The sequence below is a fragment of the Watersipora subatra genome, chromosome 7, assembly GCF_963576615.1.
Source record: "Watersipora subatra chromosome 7, tzWatSuba1.1, whole genome shotgun sequence".
Classification (NCBI taxonomy): domain Eukaryota; kingdom Metazoa; phylum Bryozoa; class Gymnolaemata; order Cheilostomatida; family Watersiporidae; genus Watersipora; species Watersipora subatra.
The window spans coordinates 17262561-17286055 of NC_088714.1; positions in this window are offsets into that span (position 1 = coordinate 17262561).

The window sequence follows — 23495 nt, forward strand, 5'->3', positions numbered from 1 at the left end:
TTTATGAAAGCATGTATAGTTGCTTGGTTACTCACAAATCACAGCTTGAATATTTAGAAGCAAATATAGAGCTTTTTAGCTAGCCTGCGATTCTAAGCATACATTTGGGGGTCTGGGTTTGAAACGCCCATAGTAGTTCATTAAAGATATTTGGTTTTGTGGTAATGAAACTCAGCATGAGCTCACGAGCAAGCATGCAATAGCCAGACATGTCTATATAACTTTGTCAGTTAGAGAGCCTTAGGCCATACTGACTAACTCTATGAAAGACATGTTGACGGCCGAATACATTTGTTGTTTCGCTTGGTCTTTATTAGGTAATTCAGTTGAGGTTTTAGTTTCCAGGGAAAAGCAGTCAAATTTCATGGGTTACTAGTGCATTTTCTCCCACAAGTAGTCTATGAATAAGAGGCATAAGCAGTCTTACCGCTATACTGGATGGCGTTAATCATGTTTTTACTGAGGGAGCCATCAATGCCACTGACCACATTTGTATGCGTCGGCTAGATAAATTTTGAGACATGAAAGATTGTGGTCATACAGCTATGGTCGTAAAAGCCATGCTGCGGCTTGCGAATGGATAAACAAATGGATAAACAAGCTTTCGACGGAGGTGAACAATTCTCCGAAGAGAGTGCTTCTGTATGCCTGCGGCTTTGTAATTGCTTCCCTCCGACCCCTGAGCCTTTGAGAATGAAAAATGGCTGAGAGATGAGATTGAATTCAGGATAGGACAATCGAGCCAAGCCTGGCTATTCTCCTGTTTGCCAAATTGTCCAAAGACATCAAAGGTTCTCGAAAGTGATTGTCTAACAGCTTCCGCACATGCCGTTTGATAAATAAAAGGGACTAGTTTTTGATTTGCGGTATGCGGTATATCAACAGACTTTATGACACTATTTGTTTTGAATTTAGCTAGCTCAAAGAAAAAAGATGAGTTTTCGAGTCTGACTGTCATATCGGCTCTACCTTGATAATAGTTGCTCGTTATTTGTCACAAAAGTCTTATTCACGTCTGCAGACAGGCATTACGTTAGCAAAAGCTGCAACTGTATGAAAGACATGTTGACAGGCTGGATATGTAGGGCTACTGTTGTTTTGCTTGATCTTCATAAGGCAATTCAGTTGAGGTTTTCATTTCCAGGGAAAAGCAGTCAAATTTCATGGCTTGCAGCTTTAAAGTACAACACTTGTTTATTTTGCACTCGACTCAAAATTTAATCGTTCCAGTTAAAACATTGAAATAGCTTGTATATTATTTGGTACTTGTCACTTTTCCCTGCTCTTGGTGCTTTGATCACTTCGAAGGGAACTTTCTCATTTGACAGCTTCTTAGGCAGCAGAGCGATTCGATTCATACTGTTGTATGTTGTGGTAATTTTACTGCTTCTCTTGATTATCCTCTAGTGTATAAAGGTTGGTTCGAGCTATATCACCATATTTTGGCACTGATGCCACAGTACTTCGGTGATCGGCGATGATAACGATGTTCACACTATCATAAACCTATCCCGTTTGCATAAGGAAATACTCCGTGACACAATGTTCCCATTTCTGTTTTTAAATTTTTGCGAATAAATTTTTTTATTTTCGCGTACTGGAATTAAATTCTAGTGCCGCAGCGACTATCATAAACGGATATGAAGAAATCACGCTATCTGCGTCCGCGAATTACTATCGCCAAAGTGGTTCATAATTGAAAGGCGGTCGTCGATGCTCGGCGAAATATCGGGAAAGTTTGACAGCTGCAAACTTTCCCAACGTGTCCGCAATGCTTCGTCGATGCCATCGGTTCACGGTTCACATAATCGACGATTAACGCCGAAAGGAAAACGCTGACAAACGGCGATATAGTGTGAACCAGCTCTCAGACATACATACAGTCATTGCCAGTTTGCAAAAAGATGTAAAAAACATAATATATAGCGGACAATTTGACATATAACAAGTTATAATATGTCAAATAATATATTATAATATATTATAATATATTATATGTCAAACCATTCATTTGATCAATTGACTAACTGTAGCCCGTTTTTTTAATGATTCTTGCAAGACATAATGTGCAAAATACTTATGTTTGAAATGAAATTATGACTAATAAAGTAATATAAAACTTGATAGCTCAAACTATTCTCATAAGTGTCTCAAATATCAAGTCATCGCTTTATAAAGCTGTTCAACCAAATGCACAAACGGGATTTCGTCTACTTCTAAAGATGTGTTCGAGAACTTTGAAAGGTTGGCCACTAGCCGTGACTAATTGGAAGGAATATTTTTGCAGAATCTTAGTTTAGGAAGGCTTTCTGTAGCTTTTTGATTTCGTTGAACTCTTGACTCGCGCAATACTAGAAATTTTTTGGCGTCGCTGTTAGCTGACACTGTGATGCTCTACATTAACTATACATCCCAAATGAGCCGTTACCATGGCTCCAAGGCTTTTGCCAACTCTGCTATTTATACTAGAAAAAATGTCACAAATTTCTTGAGGTTGTTATTCTTCCGCGCATCAAGTTGATAATGCTGACTCGAGGGATTCGGCTATCTTTGGAGCTGCTGCCAGCTAGTTCTGACAACCGTTGATAGGATCAGGTTGATTGCGGTTAACCAAGGCTGAAGTCGTATGGATTGCAGGGAGAGTGACAACGTCTGGATAGATGCGCGTACACAATGAATGTTAGTCATACCTAACTTCATTTGAATGCTGATGTCCCGCAGGCATCAAATGAGAGTGATAGCCTAGGCTCCAAAAATCCTTGGGCCTTATAACAGCAAACTAGAGAAATTAAACTGTGAATGTAAGAAAAGGGTACAACCACTTATGCATTACTAAAACGATTTGTTCATTTTAAGTTAGTAGAATTGTCAATCGACTCTTTCGGCTTGCAAGTAATTTAAAAATTAAACAGCTCTGAAGTTAACTTATTGGTTTTTGAGAATAATCTAGGATAGAAGGCTACCATCTGTTAAACATTATCCAATCAAACTCTCTCACACCTTTCTAACTTCAACTTTTCATTGTTCAATAATGCCTGCAACTTGCCTGCAAGTTGCAGGCATTATCAAGTTGAAAAGTGAGCGTGAAGTTGAAAATGTAACAATTTACTTATTCAAAAACAGTAATATCTCTAACTATGTTTTATACAGAGTAAAAGGCTATAAGTAGTTTACTAACAACATAGCAGCTGATTGGCTGGATTCTGGATAGTTGATGTGTTAGTTATATGCAATCAGCTTTTGACTCACGATCATCTTCATATACAAACTTTTCGATGTAAAATTCTAACGTATATTTTTTACGCAGTACAATTTCATTGTTATTCTACAACTTATGAAATCTTGTTAAACATTGTAGTACTGTAGAAAAAAGTGAAAAACTTTTTTAAATTGAAATAAAACAAGATGATGAGAACAAATAAATCAATTTAATTTCAACTATGTCTAGTGTAAGTTAAATTAAACTATGACACGTATTCTATCATTCACCTTGTTAATGAACCCCTGCAATGCTGGGCCCACCTGTCACTTTATGTCTCTAAGGTAAAGTAGGTAAAAAGATTTGTACTAATGGCTTTGTTTAATTTTGTTTGATAATTTTTATTTTGATAATTTTATTTTTGATCAAATAGTTTAGTTGTTTGCAATTCATTTTTTACATATTTGTACCTTATGGATTTTAATGCTACATGTGTATGTGATTGTTTGAAGTAATTATTATTGTTTCTGAGCTTTAGAATAATTTTGAAAATATACAATATAGTTACGGTTAAAAGATTATTCTGTCCATGGTTCAACCAGGTTCAACATATGACAGTTTCAGCCATATTTAGCTAGTGAACAGGTGACAAGTAGTGACAAGTGACAAGTAGTGACAAGTACTGACAAGTGACAAGTAGTGACAAGTGACAAGTAGTGACAAGTGGTAAAAAGTAGTGAAAAGTAGTGAGTAATGAATGACAAGTAGTGACAAGTAGCGGTGACAAGTTGTGACAAGTAGTGACAAGTGACAAGTAGTGACAAGTAGTGACAAGTAGTGACAAGTAGTGACCAGTGAAAATGTAGTTGAATAAATCACTCTTCTTAAAGATGAACTTACACAAAATTTTAGTAGATTTTATCAGAAAATATTTTCAGCTCAGATTCGAGCGAAAGAGTGATTACAGCGTTTATAGTGACACCTCAGAGCAAGCGAACACGTGATTATGACTTCTATAGCTGCAAAGAGACGACAGAAAAAAGACACGTAGCGCTGCAACTCGAACGCAATAGCCATGATCAATAAAGAAAGAGAAAGGTAACCGCGTAACTAGTGACATCATTTTGGCATTTATTTTTCCTTCATGCGATTTAACTGCAATCAAGTTTTGTTAATTTTAATCATTAAACATCCTGCCAATCAGATCACCTCAAACATCAAAAACAGTCACGAATGTTAGAAAAATATCGATACTTTCCGATAAAATCTACTAAAATTTTGTGTAAGTTCATTTGTAAGAGCTGGTCACATACTGATTGCTAGTCTATGAGCAGCGAGACACTAGGTGGCAGGTGCCAGCTAGACTACCTTCACATGAAAGGGAGTTGTTAAGTCATCACACACATGCTGACTAAGTTCACAGAAATGAATGACAACACCCTCTGCAGTGTGACTCTCTGCATCAGCTGTACAGTTATTGTTGTTAATTATGGCAATGCTTTATTAATTGATAAAATATTCTTCGATATATCTATGACTATGATGAATATTTACTGAAAATTACATGCTTTAAAATCAAAATAACATTTCTGTCGCCAGAAAGTCGGTGATAGAGCTATTTCCTCGCCATTATGAAAAAGGTAGGAACATCTGAGGGGATAGTTTGCCATCATCCATATGCCTTGTTTTATTATTTGTCCAGTTTTGTGTGAGTACTGGAGACAACATTCAATAATAACATTATGGACATAACGTTCAATGTTTTTATCTCAAGATCTTAGGTTTGTAGGTATTTTATGTACAAAGTGTAGAAGAGACGATGCCGGATGTTAGTAACACATACTAACTAGACAGTGAGCCCTCTGCTAAAAGAAATTGCAAGAATACTTCCCTGCAACGCTTCAGGCTCCCAAATTGTTAACAAAGTGAAACAAAGTGAGCAACAGAGCTTTGTTTATCAACTAACTTTGACTCATGCATTTCAGGATGTAATTATTAGTTTTCTTGGTAGTTTCAATGCTGCACTAACTAGTTGGTCATTTTGGAAACTTCAATAGTAATCTAATGTTGCCAAATCACGCTTCCCCTTTACATTGAGTGCGGAGCTAGGATTTTTGAGAAAAAATTTTTTTTTTGTAAATAACAAACCTTTTTAAACCTCAATAATAAGTGGAAAGTAGAAGAAGCCACAATAAGTTAGCTGCATTTCGATTGGCTGTAACCAGAGCATCTGTCTTTCCAATTGGTCATTACGATGATGCTTATGCAATTCTCTGGAATATCAGTCGATAAATGTTAACTTTATTTACAATAGTCAGTGCCGTTTAAAGCAAATTAGATTATGGAACAAAAAATAGTCGAGTAAATTATGTGTATTGAAATAAAAAGCTCTTTTCACACAATGCTGTTCTATTATGTAAATTGGCAAGATGTTGGTATCAAGTATAATGTGTAGTAGTTTTTTGGGAAAGTTGGAATGTAATGGATGGTCAGGCAGATTGGAGATATGGTTTGAATATTTTTGTTGAGTAGTTTGCTTTTCCTTTATTACTTCGTCTAAGTTTTTTTTTTGAAAAGTGACTTTTTTTCACTGAAAACATCAGAAGTTGTCATCATGCTATCACACTTCAACTGCGTACGCTTAATATAAACTTATCTTATACTAGTGATCATAGTAATCCCAGTTGTTGTCTGTGAGTCTGCGATACCTACAATATCATAACAGAAGTGTTAGAGACGGTCAGGAAGCCAACAAAAACTACCAAAATGAGGCTGCTTTCTTAGCTGTCGTTAATACATGCCTGCTAAGCGATAGGCCTACTTGGAATACGGATAGTTTACAAATACTCAAGTGAAAAATTGATCATTCACACTTCCGTTGCTTTTAACATAATTTCTTATCAGTTGTTTAGTTACCTTTTTGCAAAGGTTCAATCAAAAATAGTACATAATTGATATTTACGTGTCAAAAATTTATCAATTAGAAATCTGATATGACCAATTGGATGATAAATTAGGGCATCTTGTTACTTTTTGCGTTTCATCTGGGTCTTGAATGTACCCACCCTTATTTTAAGCATGAAAAGGAAACTCGGTATAAGATTCATGCAGATAACAGTCTCTATTCACTAGGAAGCACCGAGGTAGAAATGTCTTTTGCGCATGTGAACTAATTTAAAAGGCATGCGTGGAGGCAATTCACTGTGATGCTGATAATCTTCATTGGAGATGGCAATGTGTGCATTATAGGCCTACAAGCATTTTTATCGCTGCACATGATGTGTCTCACTGCATTCTATATAGGACAGCATCTTATGGCTATTATAAAGATGGGAGGCTAGATTAACACAACTGACTCCTCGGCGCTGACCTTTAGCCTAGTCAATGTCAGAACAATATTTACTTTCTTCACGCAAAAACTCAGTTAAACAAGTTAAACTGATTATTGCTCCTTCGAATAAAGCTGGCCATATTGACTGGTCAAACTTCAAGGATGCATCCTTGAAGTTTGACCAGCTAAATGAGCCAAGGTCACCTTTTCATTGCTCAATAACTAGTACAACTTACCTGTGTGTGTGTGTGCGCGCGCGTGCGGGCGGGGGTGGGTGCGTGCTGGCGGGGGTGGGTGCGTGCGTGTGTCAAGGAAAAAGCGAAACAATTCACTCATTCTAAAACTATTCTAACTCCTACAGTTGGATATAAGGTAAAAGGTTATAAGTACGTATAGTAAACTGACAACACTGCAGCTGATTGGTTGAATATACTAGTTATATACAATCAACTTTTGACTTACAATCACCTTTACATAAGAATATTTTAATATACAACGTAAAATTGCTACATATAATTGTCACGAACTGCAAAGTAATTTTTAACATTCCACATGTCAGAAATTTTTCAATTTTTTTTAGCTAAGCGTATTCTCCACATCTACAATCATTTACAAGCAGATTTTGTATTCAACCAAAAAACTTAGGGAACAATATAAACTTAATTATTTTTAATTACTGAACAATGTTTTGTTCATCTACAAAAAATTTCTAGTCGAAAAATTTTTTTCAAAAAGAAAACCAAAAAAATTATGGAAAAAAAACAAAATGAAAAAAAATAAGAGAACATTATGGTTTTTATGTACTATATATGTACAGTATTCACTTTTCAACTTTGTTGTCTCATGTGATAATGAGCTTGAAAACTAGTGGAGCATAAAATGAATATATAACATATAGTATCAACACATAGCAATTTGTCAGTAATCTAGAGATGGGAATCCATCCAAGTCAGCGTTGTTCGTAAGTGGAGCAGTAACCTAACATGAAGTACTGTACACTTTCTCCAGGCAGAGGTTAATTGGAGGCAACGCAATACTTGATAGATAGAATACAGACATCCCAAACATTATGCATTCAATACATAGTGCCAGAATTTCGAGAAGCATATATACTCTTAGCCTGTTTTGACAAACTTGCTTTTTGCGGAGTTGTCACCTGTTGAGCGGGACGAACAAAACAACAGCTTGTCACAAAGCGCACTGCACCTGATGCATCAGCTGTACTGAAAGGGAATTGTTCTCTTCCGTCTATGCAGCTTGGCTACGATGTTATGTCGGTCGCTCCGTTGGTAATCATTGTGCGCAAGAGTTTATGTAGAAAAAATAAAATAAAAACGTTTAACCAGAGACCAGTCTCTGCGGTAAACTTTAGTAGAACTTAAGCAACAACAGCAACGAAACATGTTGTTATTTGTGAGCCCAGTCAGTTTTATTTCTATTTATGTATCAGTCAGTTTTATTTGTTTTTATTGATTTTATTTCTAATTTATTTAATTCTTAAGTTCTATGAAAGTTTTCTGCAGAGACTGGTTTCTGGTTAAACGTTTTCATCTTATTTTTTTCTACATAAATTTTTGCGCGAAATCCGTTGACTACAAATGGAGCGATCGACATAAAATCGCAGCCAAGCCGCATAGACGGAAGAGAACAACTCCCTTCCAGTGCAGCTGATGCATCACGTGCTGTGCGTCTTGTGACAAGCTGTTGTTTTGCTCGCCCCGCTCAACAGGGGACAACTCCACAAAAACAACAGCTTGTTCAGACAGGCTAATATACTCTATGTACTATATACAAGTGCCCATACAGTGATAGCGTGGCAACACACCTCCACATGGTGCTGCAATGCATTCGTGGGAACAGCAGTGCCAGTCCCACTCTGTTGTGATTCAGGTCGCTGTTTGGAAGCAAAATACGCATGGAATGCGCCATCTTTGCTTCATAAAAACAGTCTTAGCGACAAAAAACGTAGCGCTTGTGCGTGCGCATTGGTCTTGCTTTTCTCTTGCTTCATACTCGAAAACAACATCTTGACGTAAGGCGACACACAACCATCGCTCTTTTATAGCGCCTTATGAAAACTTGATCTGCTTGTCGGTCCAGCGTAGGGCTTTAACATTGTTGCATCCAGTTATCAGTACACTATCGTCGTATGGTCGTACATAGACTATCGTCGTATGGAAACTTAACATCTGTAAAATAGATAAAAAGGATTGCCTCCCCTGCCTATCAAAGTCAGGCAACACTTATCATTAGATCAGCATACCATAGCCTGTTGAGCAAATACTAGCCGACTCGGTTAACTATACTATGATGAGCCTCATCCGTGAGCATTGGGATGAGTGGCCACCGGACAGTGCCAGCCCTGAGTGCATTATATCATCATCAGCCCTGTTCGAGAAGGAAAGACAGTGTTTGGAACATTCATTACCGGCAAGATGTAAGGAGGGATTATGTTATTGTCTGTTGGTAACACAAACAGCTAATAATGGAATAGCTATTTGATGAGCAACGGCTTGCGGCTGAAGAGTCTGTTGAATATTTATTGGCAGTGTCAAGGTGGATATTTCGAGGTGTCAGCCGAAATGACAATCGCAGAGATGCAGATTTACATAGAAATAATGAGCACAAAGGACTTGTAGCAATTGTTTCTAGTTTATGTCACCAAATACATAACGCTGAGGTGAAATCGCCGGTTACCGATTCTCAGTAAATATTCATCATTGGTTTGATGAACCAATGAAATGTACCAAGTCCAGGTCAGAACAAATTGGGCCACTTGTCATAATATATCTCGCATTCATCATTTAAAAAAGGACCTGGACGAAAGTCTAAGGCTTTTCAAACAACTCCTGTGCTACATTGTTATGACTAGCCTGAAGGGCAGTGTTGGGGCCGGTTGTCATATCATGGTCGCTGATGCCTGTATTGTTGGTGCAAAGTCTATAGGTCTATAACAACATGAAGACATTTTAACAGCTTAGACTCACCTATGTTGAAATGGTAACTGCTCTGACTGTCTGAGTTTTCTTGCCACGAAAAAAATAATTGTTCATAGCTGTTTTTTTAAACATCTTATGAACTAAGACAGAACTTGAGCATGACAATGTAACAATATAACATAACAATATAACACAACAATATAACATAACAATAGAACATAACAACATAACTTAACAATTTAACACAACAATATAACGTAACAATATAACTTAACAATATAGCATAACAATACATTCGTTACTGTTCAATTTTACTTCCCAGTTTGAATTTCATGAAGCCATGCTTACACCTTTTTTCAGAAAAAAACTGTAAAAGTAGTATGTTTTTATAGAAACAATCTGCAGAATATGGCATTTTTATTACATCAGTTCGACTTTAGCTATTTGCCTTTTTACAGGTCCACAGGTTACTCGATTCCTCTGAGAGCAAATATATAACCAGCTCAGTAACTAGGAGCTGTAATTGGAACAATGTGCCATGCTGCATCCCGACAATCGTTAGATGATGGTTATTACAGCATTTTATTGCTAGTTAACCTAAGCTATATAGATATAAAAGGGTGAATTGATACCTCGGATTGAATGTCGATGAAGTCCAACAGATAAATCGATCAGCTAAATTGACCTGTAATGGCTCCAGGGCTTTGACTGCAGTAGATAAGAGATACACCGAGAAGTATTTCATAGTTAGAATAGAAATTTGATTGCTCAGCATTGTTGTATGATAAAACAAGGTAAATGATATTAGCAGAAAAGAGGCTAGTATTTCATCGGAATGTCGTATGATTCAAATTACTTACATGCATAGAATAGAGAAGGCAAAAACTACAGACATTATTTGAACTAGGCTTACTTCATTTGTTAAAATTTTTAGATGTGTTTTAGGCTAGTTTTAATTGTATATTTAAAATGACATTGATCCTAGATATTAGGTACCTTTTGTTTGGAATGTAAGCTCACCAGGTCAAAACAGATCCGTGGTTTACATCAGTGGTTCTTAATCTGAGTTCGATCTCCTGAGATCGAGACCGATCCCTGAGACCGACTCACCAAACCCTCAAGGGTTTGGTGAGTCGGTCAGTCTCAGGGGCTCGGGAGCCGACTCTCAAAGGCAACAGCAAAAGTCACACTAATTTGCAAAGTCATGTCTTCAATAACAGGTATACAGTTTGTTGTGGGTTTATGCATTGTATTGGTTTTGTTCTTTGAACATAGTGATATTAATGCACAGTTCATTTTGCTACCAGTAAAATATATAGCAGTACCTGTCTTAAATGTGAAAACAATCAAATATTTTATGCAATAAAGAAAGGGTTTAGTGAAAGCGCATATGAAACTGGTCGGTTCAGTACATCCAACAAAGTTAAGAACTATTGCTTTAGATATTTAGATTAACACATTCCTAACAAGCTAAGGAGACATAAATTGTATCAAAAATGAGCGATTTGGTTGCAATACTTTCAAAAAATTATGTTGTTTATATGATATTCAAATTCAACGGAGAGGCTATGTCGTAGGTGCTTTGTGTTTGTCTCTCACACAGAAAACAAACAGGGCTACATTTTCTTTTGAAAATTGCCTAAACACAACAGTTTTCACATTTCTAAAGTTTTATGACAATTATTTAAAAAGTTTCTTTGTTGATGTTGATGAATAGGAGAGTCTTAAAGATACTTCAGCCTCCCTACAGTTGATCAACATCATCCCAGCGGCTTGTTGGCTTGTTTACCTTTCACTCTCAGCGATATCCAAAGAGTATCCATTGTGGTCAGGAGTAAACAACTAGTTAAAAGCATCCTTTGGCAATGTCATGGGTACTGGTTAAAAACAGGCCATCGGCCTATTATCTTCAACGCATAAAACTCTTGATGAATAGACAAATAGATTTGTCCTGCGGTAGAAAAAGCTGAAATATGAGTGAATGATACGCAGTGCCGGCCAAGATGGCAACCGATATAAAAAAGTTTCAATTGGTTTGTTTTCTTTGCTAGTAGTTGAACCAATTTGCTTCATGGTTTAATCAGGTAAGATCTGGAAAATTTTCAAGTATTTTGTTGATACAAAATCTCTTCAAGTTTATCTTCACGTATAAGCAATCAACTTGTTTTTGTATACTTTCATGATTTCAAGGCGGGTGGGTACTGTTCCTAACCACTCACCCACCTTCTTACCATTACCACAGAGCTAAAAGATGATCTGAAATAGTGAAGAGTTGTCTGACAGCTATAGATGATTCGACACTCAACATTGTGGCCCTTACAAACTAGTAGAACTTTTCATCATAGTTGACAACCAATAAATAGCATGAATGTATACCTCAACTCCCATTGTATCTATTGACTGAACTTTTTGTATCCATTTCTGTTTGAACCAGAAAGGCAAAGTGCATTGTCATCGACACGAACATCTGAAAGTTTTCAGACGGTTTTAAAGACAATAACACTCAGTAGTAACATAAAGATTTTTATGAAGTAATTTACAGATAAGTAAGTATGCTCAAGATTTTTGTAACAGCTGCAGTAAGTTATCTACCAAGGCTGGCTTTACATATGAACGGAATGCGTCATTTGCATAGATAACGGTAGCCAACAGGCATAACGAATGTCACATGTAAGCTAACACATGGGGTGCCATCAGCAAAGAAATAACTCAAGCAAATCTGATTGGGATGAAGAATTTGTTTATGCTGAATAAAAGTTCGATCCAATTTTATCCGGTTTTGATCGCCAACCAATGGCATGTAATTTTGAAAAAGGAAACAGTTTTTGCAGTTTTTTCCTTCTGAATCGAACATATAACAAAAAGCATGCAGTTTTACAAAAAACACTGAAATTCCTTCTAATAGCCAATCGAGCCTGAATCGTATTCCGGGAGTTAGCATCCTCCTATCTTGTTCCCTGCTCTGACATTATGGGTTTCATTTGCCAAATTCAATTTGTCACTTCCCGAACAACTGAATGACACACTTGTAGACAAGTAAAGTGAATACTGCATTCGCTAACAAGGAGCCATCCAATCAAACTCAAGTTTTGGTTGTGAGTGATTGTACATGTACATATCAAGTGTTTTCTTCGGTTTCAAGCTACTGGGCCTTCAAACCATTGTCTACTAATGCGAAGAACCTTACATCCGGTTGCTGCCAAGCTGCAGTTTTAATATTTGTAAAAATGCTACTGCAATCACTAACTTCTCAAGTTTTACAAAATGATTTAAATTGATGACTTCTGAATTGGTGATTGGTCTCATAAACAATAAAATGTTTGGAAAATACAACACAGATGACCTTTACCTTTACCTAATTGAAGCTAAATCACACTGGCCAAAACAATAACCCCAATGTTTGAGTAGTCATCGAAATAAAGTCCAATTCCAATCTACAGCGTTTTCGTGATGACTACGTTTAACTGTCCGTTTTTGAGCTTTTAAGAGCTTGTAATCACATTTCCACATATTTTGCACCTCCAAAACAGCAGAGTAAGACATGGTGAACCTTGTTATACCAAATAACTGTAATATGAAATTTGTTGCAAGTCAACCTTCAACTAAGTCGATCAATGCAACATTACAAAAGTCGATAGCGCGCGAATATAATCGGCATATCAAATGTAGACACTAGGTCTAACACATTCTTCCTGTCCCATTAGCTTATTATGGCAGCAACATCGTATCTTTTTATGTATGAACAGTTGTAAAATACAAGAAGTCTATTAGAATTTAAAAAATGCTTGAATGAACATCAAATCGACTTAAAAGTCAATATGGAACCCACTTCTGTATTGTTTACAAAGAGTGACTTCGTATATAGTGCGTTGAAAAAATATTACGAAGGTTGAACGCTTAATCCTACCACTTTAGGATATAGGCTATACACGTTTAATATCACTGTTTCTATCACGTGCGTGATGCGAAAGTTTGAGCCAATTCGCAAGAGATCCGCAATCATAAAAACGACAAAAATGCGCGAGTTAAGCGAGCTTTACTATTCGCAAATCTTTATCGAAATTTTCATTCTTGCATTAAAATAGCGCGCAGGCTATTCCATTATAAACATTTTTCCACTTTAGTCGTTTAGTTTAGCAGTTCTGAAAAATGCCAAGACTAGACAAGAATGACAAGACCGCATCGCTATTTATTGACCTGTGGGGTCAGTAACTAGCGAGCAGTCTCTAATTAGTTATGTGTCATGAAAACATAGTGTATAACTTCAATATGAGCACAGGCATGACAAAATATCATTTCATACAACCAATCCTCACAAGTAAACAAGTGTCCAGTTTGTACTTCTTCTTATATCACCTGCATGTCCAGATTATTACAGTTTATAACCCGGCTGGCTCGTAGGCATGTAAGGCTACACACTAAGGGGATTCAAGAACTTATTCAAATTTAACCAGAATTTCTAGAGAGGTCCTTGTTGAGCATGCTAATGTAGGCTGAAAAGTACCGCAATCAACCAAACTCACCTCCACAAACAACAGGAAGTGAGAAGTTCTCACACATTGCTGAGGTGCGAAGTGAATATGATGAGGATTATAAAGCTGAGCATAAACACCTACATTTAGAATCTGCCTGACTCACCAGGCCAATTACTGTTGTTCAAGCTTTGAAAATCTCTATTAAAGAAATTATTATTTCTTTTAAAATTAAAGTTTTAGCAAAGTTCCTAAACTCTACTTGATGGTTGCACCGCAATAAATGTTGGGCCATTAACTATTGAGCAGCTCAGTGGTTTTCGCAAAAGAGTTAACCAACTGTTGTTTATCGATATCAATTTACGACATCAATGAACATTTTTTAGTATACTTTTACTCAAGTATTTGACATTATTAACTTCTAATGAATTTATTTGTGAATTAAAAAATAATAAATAGAATAAACTTCATCATTTTAGCAAAAAACTAATGCGAAGGGTCGCGGCAGATAACAACAAAAAGCTGAAATTTAATGCAGAACAAATATCGCTTTTAGCAGTTGGTATCTTCAAACCTTTCTAACTCATCTACAAAGCGTTCATGAGAACTATTCTTCTAAAAATAAATGTTGCATGATAAGCCACCTTCTCAGGGTAAAACAGTTCTTGCAGCTCTGCACATTTCTGTCCATTACTGAACCTACAAAGGACCAGCGGTCGATCTAATACTTTGCAACTTCGAACTTTCCTAAAATTTTTCTATTTCTAAATAGTTTTAATCTAATAAATGGAATAGAAAACTTGGTCTATAATATTTTTCGCAGTCTTCTCGTTTTGTAGAAGATTGTTTTGGAACAAAAGACTGATTCATTGAAAATATCACCTTGCCCAAAAGACCGCAGACCATGATCTAAAACAATTATGGTTGGAATAATCAAAAAGAGAGCTGCCTAATACCTCTTGTGGCATTGAATAACTCTGTGCTGGAACAAAAAGGTCAAGAGGTTTAATGAAAATAAGAAAACAAATTACTTGTAATAAATGAAAAAATAGAAATTATTTATAAAATCTAGTCTACAAACAGAATGAGAAAATGTTCTATATATGTCCTAGATAAAGTCAGTTTAAGGAATACCTGCAGTGCTATCTCCTTTGAAGTTAATGAGTATAATTTTATATCTGCATCGTGATGACGATTGCTCCATCGTGCTTTGATAGTAAAGCCTTAAATTTTAAGTAATTCCGTAGTTTAGTGCTTTGGTCAGAGGTTTTTACCAAGCGCTTGGCAAAGCGACCTATTGACCTATTGCAATTGAAACCTTTGATTAAAAATAGAAGTGTGGAAGGTGGTAAATAAGCAATAACACTATCATCACAAGGTTCATCTTCAAAAGTAAACGCAATGATGCTAGATCAATTAGCCAAACAACTAACTATATTTAAGGTAGGGCAAATTGTTACCAGAGATCACAAAATTTGCAGAAGGTGTTTTGATGGCATAACGTCATAAAGTAAGATATAAAGGTTCCAGTTTTATAAAAAGAAGCCAAACAGCTGTTCATAGCGATTACTTCAATGGAGTTGAACAAAAAGATAAAAGTTTCCATTCTCTTGTAAGAATCTTTGACTGACTTCCATCGACACCGCTGTTGATCCTTTGATGTCGTTTCCATGTATAAAAATGAAAAGAAACAGTGAGAACAGTTGCTACACAAAGCTCATTTGAGTCCATAAAATGTGAAAATACGTTTGGATAGCTGCACAAAAGCTCAAAACTAAGGCAATCGTTTTTCTGCAGTTTCCAAGATTTAAGTGTCGTTAGATATCAGCTTGTTCTCTCTCAAAAACTAACTGCAACTGTAGATTTTTACTATTTGCGCTTTTATAAAGATCCCAAGTTTACTATGGAGTACTAATGAAGGTGAATGAAGGTAACACTGGATCTAAGAATCATATATCTCTATATGGGATTAACAGTTCAACTGGTTCATTTTACATTTTAACAGCTCAGCCTCAGCCAAAAGGAAATGCTGGACAGGCCAACATGAACACAGTGACTAAAAATGTTTTGAGTTTATAAAGCCGCTCAACTCAACCAATGAGGTGGCTCAGCTAAAGAGGGGGTCACTCAACCAATGAGGTGGCTCAGCTAAAGAGGGGGTCACTCAACCAATGAGGTGGCTCAGCTAAAGAGGGGGTCACTCAACCAATGAGGTGGCTCAGCTAAAGAGGGGGTCACTCAACCAATGAGGTAACTACAGAACTTTAGCCCCTAGATGTCAAATCATAAAGTGTATGATCAGCAATGAGAACATTTACTAGGTTTGGTTTGGGTATGAATTGTTTAATTTGTATACTATAATCTTTCAATGCTTTAGATAAAATTCTACTTCTGTATAGAGTACAAAAGTATCCATTTTATACTATGTAAAGAATAAATGTTTAAAATACACATTTGTTCTGCTTGTATGGTACATGAAATTTCAAACTATATACACAACAATACACAAAATTATTTTTATTTAGAGTTTGCCTATTGTTGATCTAACAAGCTAGCATGTAAAAGATAGAAATGAGATATAAGCTAGTTATGATATAAGCACATATGAAGCAGTCAATTGTGTTTTTTATTAGACAAGTTTCAAATTAAAAGTTGTTACTTGTATGTTAAATCTATATACAGTCATACCTCTACATACGAGTGCTTCAACATACGAAAAAGTCGAGATACGAGCTGACTTTCTAGCAAGTTTCTTACTTCAGATACAAGTAATATTTGAGATACGAGCGTATGAGCCAGTTCTCGATGGCCGCTACACTATATTGCCAAGTATGTGAGAGGTCATTTCCAAGAACAGCATCACTCGATCTTTTTACTCGAATCAGTTTGAAAAAAGTTTTTAACAGGTTGGCTAAAATTTTTAGTGAACGCGAGGTAAAAACTATGTCACTGGAAATAAATACTAAAAAAGTAAGGCAACAAAATTAAAGTAAGTCTGGTGAAAGATTAAAACTTAAAAGTGTGGCTTCAAGTGTGTGTTTAGTAAGTTAAATTCATTTTAGTTAAATTAAAAATTTCTATTACGCAGGGTCACAAAAGTCTAGTACCCTAAACGCGTTGCTCTCAAGTCTCTCAGACCACCGTTATCAATTACATCTGTCTGGAAGGTAAAAACTCCAGTCAATAGTGTAGGCCTACATAGCGATGTTATATTTTATTATAGATCATAACAATTAAATAGGTATTTGTTACTTTGCTAGTGTACGTACTGAATCCTAACAAATAAAAACATTTTTTCACCGTAATATCCACTTTAGGTGAATTTTCATAATATGGTAACGGATTAATTTTTACCGACTCATTTTATATAGGAAATAGTGTCTTGAGATACAAATAAATTGATATATGAGCTCAGTCTCAGAACACATAAAGCTCGCATGTTGAGGTATGACTGCATGTGTATATTATTCTTAGATTGAAAAGCCTTAAACATGTTTTTAACAACGGCATGTAATCACATGTCATCAAATGTAACACACAGAAAGCAATGCAGCACGGTTAAATACTTCTTAAAGTAACGTTATGACATTGTTCAGTCAGAGAAGCAGGTGTTGTGTAATAATAGCCAGATATTGACAAAGTACTGCAAGTGTCTGCAAGTGTCTGCTTAGAGCAACTCATGGCTGTTTTGACATTACACGCCATTGAAATGTCAACTCTAATGCCTTGACCACCATCATTTCGTATATTTTTATCGCGGTCTCGCCCTGCTGGTTAACCCTGCTGGCAGTGTCACAAGTTGAGGTTATTACGCATGGAACACAATACTCTCACAGTGTTTCCTTTGCTAGTTTAACGGAAAGTTCTAGACCATTGACCACTGATAGAATTTGGAGACTCTGCGCTGTGTGCTCAATTCAATGAAGCGCGGCAAAAGGTCTTGTTTTGTTGCAGACTCTATTGGGAGGAGACATCATTGTCTAATACAAAATAAAAGGAAATGCAATTCTAAACAACCTTTCGGAAATCAGAAACAGAAGGAATGCTCAGTGGAAATAAAATTACTGTGACTTCAAGCGAAAGCAATTACAGACAAGCATAGCAAATAAAATTTAAACGACTGTTATGTACACAATAGCTCCATTTTCTATTTGGACATCAATCAAGATGTTGTATCAACATATGTATGACTTATTCATATATAGGCTAGACAGTATTAATTTCACTGTTACTAGAAGAAAATCATATTAAGATAAGCAAGATAGAGAAGCTATTTCGGCGAGTTGAAAAATATCAGAAATGAAATTCAATCTACATTTAAATATCCACAAATTTTTTCAATTAGCGCTCCATCTTGTTTCACTAGAGTGGGAGTTTTATATGGTACGGTATTTCTGAGACAAAAACCACATACTTTGAGGATAGACCATGCTAATTTATTGAAAGCTAAAAAATTAACTCTACTTCCAATACTCTGAAATAAGTTTAATCATTTTTTGGATGCCAGGAGATATAGCTGCTGGATATTCAGGCTTGTCACTCTGACACTAATTAACTGCAATTGTTTTAGTCAGCGAAAGTTTGCTTACAGAACTCGACGATAGGGGCACGACTCCGACGTGTAGGAGGGACAAATATGATGCGGACAGCATAATATGTACATCAGATAACGAATAGACTTTTAAACAGAGTTGGAAAAAATCATGAATTATCGAAAGAAAATTGAAATAGCTGGATTTTCTTTTTTAATCGCTTTGTTCGAGTTTCATGAGTTTTTAGATAAACTTGAGTTCTTACTCAATTTTTGCTCATAAGCTTTTGTGTGTATTGTATTGCACACCAAAATGCTGGAGAACTCAATTTTCAATATTAATGACTTACATGCTTAAATTTGTCAAAAAACACTGCTTTTTATAAAATCATAAAAAATAGAAAAAATCATGATTTTTTAAAAAAATTATTTAAATCATTACTATAAGTCATTTCATTTATCTTTATGCTGAACCTGTTTTTAAAATCTGAATTGATAAACAAAAATTGTTTATATAAATATAGTAAATTAATTATATAACCTTAAATTATAGTTTAAGGTTATATAAGCGACCATGCTTGTACTTATGCTTGTGACGTTATTTCGAGGCTGCCTCGTATTACTAAAGATCCAATCTTGGTCCAGCAATGATGATAATAACATGCTGACTTCATGAGCTAGGTAAATAACATGTAGAAAATCACTGCATCATTTTAGTATCTTTCCAGACAATAGAAAACATCCAGCCGTTAGGGGTTGCAAAGAGAGTACAGAGACCAAGGTAGAAACAGTTAACTTATAGCATGGCTTACACATTGGGTTGTTCGCCTTCTTAAAGGCTCAATCACAATGTTGAATGTCGACATCGTCCTTTTGCCGTTCATCGTCGATTATGTTAGGCTAACCGTACACCGATGGTATCAACGAAGCAACATGGGTATGTCTGGAAAGTTTGCAGCTGTCCAACTTTCCCTATGTTTCACTGAGCTTCGATGACCCCATGTACAATGTGAACCATTTCGACGATAGTAATTCGTGGCTGCTGTTAACGTGATTTATTTATTTTCGTTTATGATAGTTACTGCGGGACTAGTTTTTTATTCAAGCATGCAAAAACGAAAAGGTTTTCTTCGTGAAAAATTTAAAAGAAAAATGAAACGCTATCTCGTGGAGTACTTGCTGGTACCAACGCGGATGGGTTTGTGATAATGTGAACATCGTTATCATTGACGATCACTGAAGTTTTGTGGCATCAACGCTGACGTATGACGATATATTGTGAACCAGCCTTTAGGAGTGAGAGCTGAATTCAGAGTAAATCCTTACTATCATCTTTTTTATATAATGTATAAAAAACAATATTGCTACACCATCAATCCTAAAAACGAGCATGTTTCGATGTGATGATAGCGTAGAAGAGGCAGGGAAAAAGTCACAGATCATAAAGAGAGTTATTTTCTCATGTTTCTGCTGTGTAAAAACATTAGACTCTTCTTAGAGTGACCTTCCAATAACATATTGTTATTATATATTCCAAAAATGTCTATTTTTCATTATGTTTTGAACCTTTACGTTCCATTTAAAACCAAGGAGTGTGAGATTACCCTTGTCAGTGGTAGGGATTCGGAAAAGAAAACGAATAGAGAAGCAGTGACTTGTACTTATGCTATACAACTATATCTGCTAAAGGTACATCTGGTAACCACTTGACTTACAGCTGGGCTGTAATGTATCAATAAAACTATAACGGTTTAACCCGGTAGACATTTCCCAACACTAGTTCGATTAACCGCTGACCGAGATATAAATATGATCTGTACATCAGAGGATGGGTAAAATGATAGCAATATGCCGACATAATGGAGCGAAAGTCGATTAAAATTGGATTGTTAGTACAGTTTGAAAGATAAAGCCTGTCGAAGAAAGTCAGCCTTCGAGAGTCGACCTGATTGTGCCACAAAGTACTAGGAGTATAACAAACAACAAGTATAGTAGTTGATTGGTAAAGTCTTGATAAGTCAGGAAACTAAAGGAGCTGAAAGGATGGACTACTTAACGGCTATGGTAGAAAGCGCCGAGCCCAAGGCCCAACAGGATAAATTCAATTGGTCTTTAAACTGATCCCTATCCCAAATCGACAAGGCAGACAAACAGGTACAGAAGCTTTCTAGGTGAAAGATAAAACAAAAAAGTAAAAGCGTAACATTTATGGAGGCTGTGATCCATGCTACTGATCCTAGCAGAGTTTTTGGGTGACAGCTAGAGTTATTATTTTTACCTTCCATCAAAGCTTAGAAACGGACATACAGTCAGTCTTATGGAATGCTGACAAACATTGCAACTTCACAATTTAAAGGATTTTGGTCAAGGGCATGGCTGACTGTCGTATTATTTGGCTGACTGACATCATAAACATTCAGATTTGGGTTTTGGTAGAGTCTTGTGTTTAAGTGTTATCAGAATATTTGACTTTGGTTATAGCTGCCTAATAGTAATAATAATAAAGAAACAATATAGGAGTCAATAAAGAATTAACGCTATACTTAACAGGCTTGGAATATCAATAAAGTGTGTTTGGGCTACAAACCATGGTAGCTACTACTTACTACATAGTTTAACAGCTACTATCTGTGACTACGACAACCATTGACTGTTAGTAATGTGTTTGCTAGTAACTATATATATGTTCTAGAGGCGTTTAACATGGAGGTCTTTCTGGCATCCCACTAACAACTTGACTAACCAACGATATTTACCTCTAATACAGGCACTGATGGCCTTGACTTTCTTATTAAATACTTAACGCAATAGCTGTTTTTGAAGATCGATTGCACAGCATGTGTCTAATTGATTAATTCCGCTATTACCTAATACATGTTCTGAATTTTTAAAAGTTTCTAAGAATTTTTGTTTTGATACTGTGATGGGTCTGTAACCATCCAATAAAAAGAGAGAATAAATTTGATTATACGAGTTTAAGGCTAACCTAAAGCTATGGAATGTTTGTGAAATATCACCATTTAGCATATGGTATAGCAAATGAAATTTCACATTATTCGTCGTCGAGTGTAGCTGTGTTTTATAAATGTGATGTGAGTACAGCACTATCGCCTATCCTACCTACTCCTCACCTTCCCTTTATCTCATCCTATCACTTCGATATAATCAAGAAAGGTTGGGCGTTTGGTAGACTGTGTCTCTCCTCTACGAAGTTGGCTCCATTGTACCACACACTATGTCGCCGTATCACGACGTTGTCCTTTTGACGATAGCCGCCAAAGCAACGCAATCGCCAAAGCTTTGTTGCCATCACCGAAGCAACGCAAATATGCTGAGAAATGTTTCCGCTATAAATCTCTTCCAATATTTTGTCGAGCGTCCACGACAGTCTGTGCAATGGGCACCACTACGGCAATGGTGATTGGCTGTCACAGGTTGCTTAATCTATATTTCCTTCATGATATTTGCTGCGAGACTAGCATACAACCGCGTTATATTATGAGAACGTTATGCCACGGACTATTCGCTGATGTGAACACAGACGGGTTTGGGTTAGTGTGAACAATACTATCAAAGACGGCCGCCGATGTATGGTGGGACTGCCACCGACATACTGCCATAGAGTGTGACTAGCCTTAGAATGTTCTTGCAATCCTTCTTACAGGCACAGGAACCAAAACATTCGCTAATGAGCCGACATCCTTCTGCTGCAAGATCCATGTCAGCTCTAATGTAACTTTCTATGATCAGTACCTCAAATAAGCTTGAAACAAAATCCAGGCCACTTAGTAACTTGGTAATTTTAAATTAAAAAACAGTTCAAACCGGGCCAACTTTGTTCTACTGATGGCCTGATTGATCTCAACATGACATAAAATGTATTCATCAGCCAGTTGATTGGTATGCGCCTTTAACGTTATGCATACAACATTTGGCTATATGTTCATCCTCTTCCTTTCCTAGTACAGATTAGTGCTGGGGACGGGTAATAAAATTCACGGGTTTATCTTCTCTCGAGTCTTTGGTAATAGAAATTTTGAGTACGTATTTTGATATGGCAAGTTCGGGTTTTGGTACACGGATCCGTCGAGTAGAGTGGACAAAAACTCGATCTATTGCGCCCTGTTTAACAACACGCCTGTTAACGATGCGAGTACGAATATCGGTCAATAGAAAATAGTAAAAAGTAACAAATAAATTGAATAGAATTATAATTACATTGTAAGTTTTCAGCTACGTCTGATATTTGAAAATTTTAGACATAAAACCCGTATCAACAAACTCGATACCCAAAAAACCCTTTGGCCAAAAATTACTCGCGCCAAACACTACCAGCTATCCGATGCTCAAAAAAACCAAAAGGAAGGGGTTGAGTCTAAACTCGTTGGCCAAGAAGTACTCCTGCCCAGCACAGATCACTGACTGGACTAATCATTACATGGCTAGGTGTCTCTTGATAGTTTTAGTTCAAAGAAAATCTTATAACTTGTTTTTCTAAAATTAACAAAATTGCTACTAAATCTTTCAATGAAGCACTGTTTTATTGATCGAAACATTCGAACTTAAATTTATGCGTTTTAACTTCCAACTTAACTTTTCAACATGTGAGACAATTTCCTTCAGTAGGTCATAGTGTGACAGTTAACGAGTCAAGCGAACGTTTTAAATTTTCAATGCTTGTAGTGAAACACGAAATTGTAAATACACAGCTTGTAAACATAACATTGAATACTTATGTACTATAGCAATAAGTAAATACTATATTAGCTATAAACAGTATTTTAGCAAACACTTTTGAATTGGGCGGTTTTATTTTAAAGAGGATCTTTGAAAGCAAACTTCTCCTCTAGTAGACTTTTTATAGGCTCATCTGCTATCAGCTACCCGCAAGTGAGCACGCAAGTAACTAGTGATAAGACAGAGGATGAGCTTTTCTGTCACTCCTCTGTCCTTGACAAGTACAATTCAGAGTTGCCCTGTTTCTTGATATTCTCAAAGGGCCATCACCATGGTGTTGGCCGAT